Source organism: Lytechinus variegatus, chromosome 1 (genome assembly GCF_018143015.1).
Source record: "Lytechinus variegatus isolate NC3 chromosome 1, Lvar_3.0, whole genome shotgun sequence".
Taxonomy (NCBI): Eukaryota; Metazoa; Echinodermata; class Echinoidea; order Temnopleuroida; family Toxopneustidae; genus Lytechinus; species Lytechinus variegatus.
Window position 1 is genome coordinate 48,989,880 of NC_054740.1, and position 2,276 is coordinate 48,992,155.

Genomic DNA, 2,276 nt, shown 5'->3' on the forward strand with positions numbered 1-2,276 from the left:
AGCCATTTTGAATATCAAAATACAACATTCACCACAAACATGGCATATAAATAATATATTTCGTTAATAATTATGTTTGTAGTCAGTATTCCACCTGTTTAATCTTTATAATAAGCATTTCTGTGATCACTATTGTGAATTTTTGGCCCCCATCGCCATTGTGCGCAATACTGTTTGGGCCAGTGGCGGCTATTTTAGATATCAAAATACAGCAATGTTCTCATATATGACATTATAAATGATATATCTCTTTAGTAATAATGATTTGCATATATTACTTCGTTCATACATCGCGATTTTTGCAGTTTAGTGCTAATTTTTGTGAAAATTAGTTTTCCCTATTCGTATTGTACATGATAGTGTATACAATGGCCTATGGCGGCCATTTTGAATATCAGGAAGATAAATATCTTGTCAAAAATTATTTCTTAAGATTGTATTTCACTCCTGCCATGCAATTTCATGCATTTCACAGTCAATGTGTGTACAATTTTATGATTTTCATGGGTAATTTGCATATTTTGGCGGCCATATTGGATTTTGCCAATTTGCGGAAAATGCTCAAGGTTACACGAGTGGCATCATCCAGATTCGTAATCAGCACCCTCGAATTGACAAGAAACCATCAAAAAATATTGTATATATAATAAAACAAGGTTATGCCTCTTCTATCCTGGACTATTTAGGTGGTCATAGAGGAAAGACTTCTAGCATGTCCATTCCTTATCAGCCATGTTACTGAATTTATTTTGAAGCCAAGCACTACCAAAGCTGAATTGTAAGTTATAAATTGTCTTGTTTTCACACTGATATACTATGATGTGTTATTCTCTGACGAATTTGATATTGAATTTTAAGGATGTTTTAGCATAAAGACTGCATGGAGTTGTATCAGGCATAATGTGTGAAGATAGATCGATGACTGATTAATAATTGCCGCCCAGGATTAATCCTGATTTATAGTGGTCTCGTTATTGCATGTAAATTAGTTAACATTTCATTCAGTATAACAAGTATTTACCTTAATCTTTTTCACATAGATATTTCTAAATGATGATTTGCTTGTGATTCTATTGTTATTTGATCTAAAGTAATTGTGGGTGTCAAACAGAAATAAACCGTTACAATTGTATTATATAGAGGTAAGGTATTATTTGCATGTCGCTATCTATGGAAGTTTGGATTGTAATTACAGGTGGCTCCTCCCTTTGGGGACTAGGACAGAGTATAAAGCCAACTGAAGGGTTAGACAGCGTGTGACAGAACTTCCCCCTCCTGTGTGATGAATTTATAACTTCGTGAATCTCGCAATACTGAGTGAGAGATGATGGCGTCAAGCCTATGTGTGGTGGGGAACTGTTATGGAATCTTCGTGCTGTACCCATTTGCAACTCGTTAATCTTCAAAAGGAAAGTAAGAACAGTACCATCTGGCCATTACATGTCCGCACTACTTGCTTTGCCTAAAGCAAGGAACATTTACTTCAAAATCTCCGGACCTTGAACTCTAGCCAGCTTCCATAGAAGTCACACACAATTTCATTTAAACGATTTGATTTATGCAAGACTGGTTACTGTACATAATTTCCTGGTTATATATTTGTAATATTTAATTATATTCTGATTGACATCCAATTTTAATTAATTATGATTTCATTAATTGCATCATGAGTACTCTGATAATAAACGGAGTCTAAACTTAAACCTCCTCGACTCTGTACTCTGTTTGTGTCCAAGCATTTTCCTGACAATTCTATTGTAAGTGCAAAGAACATGAATTTTCCAGCCTATTTCGAGGAAAAATCATCCTATAAACCTCCTAAAAGGTGTTTTTTTTATCTACTTTGAAGCCTTTCACACGAAAAAAGAATATATCAAAATTATGTGAGAGCCATTTGAGATTCCTACATGAAAAACCTCCTGTGAAATGACCTGTTTTTCAACTAGGATGCCATTATACGCGACATTTCGCAAAATTTCACATATTACGATTTGAGGTAGGAAATTAACAATCTTTATGTAAATTCCAGAATAAAATTGTCTTTCAGCTGGGCATGACAAAAATTAAAAATCTGAAATTGCCCAAAATGACTTTGGGCGCACTTTTGTTTCGCCCCGGCCCACTGTGCGCCGTAGAACAAATGTGACCAAGGTATTAAGAACCAATCGAGTGATTTACCAGTAACTCCAAGAAGAGATAGTATAGATAAAAGTATTTGGTGATTGACTAGGTCAAAGGCTTTTTGTAAATCTAAAAGGACGGCTCCCGTATAATCC

The 2,276-nt window shown here is 34.8% G+C and overlaps 1 long non-coding RNA gene across 1 annotated transcript; it reads left to right on the forward strand.

Annotated features, from left to right (window-relative positions):
• Nucleotides 1–683: 683 nt before the first annotated feature.
• On the forward strand, nt 684–1,752 carry LOC121406462. Its single transcript, XR_005968816.1, has 2 exons — nt 684–778; nt 1,196–1,752. It is a non-coding gene; the product is annotated as an uncharacterized LOC121406462 (long non-coding RNA).
• The last annotated feature ends 524 nt before the right edge of the window (nt 1,753–2,276 follow it).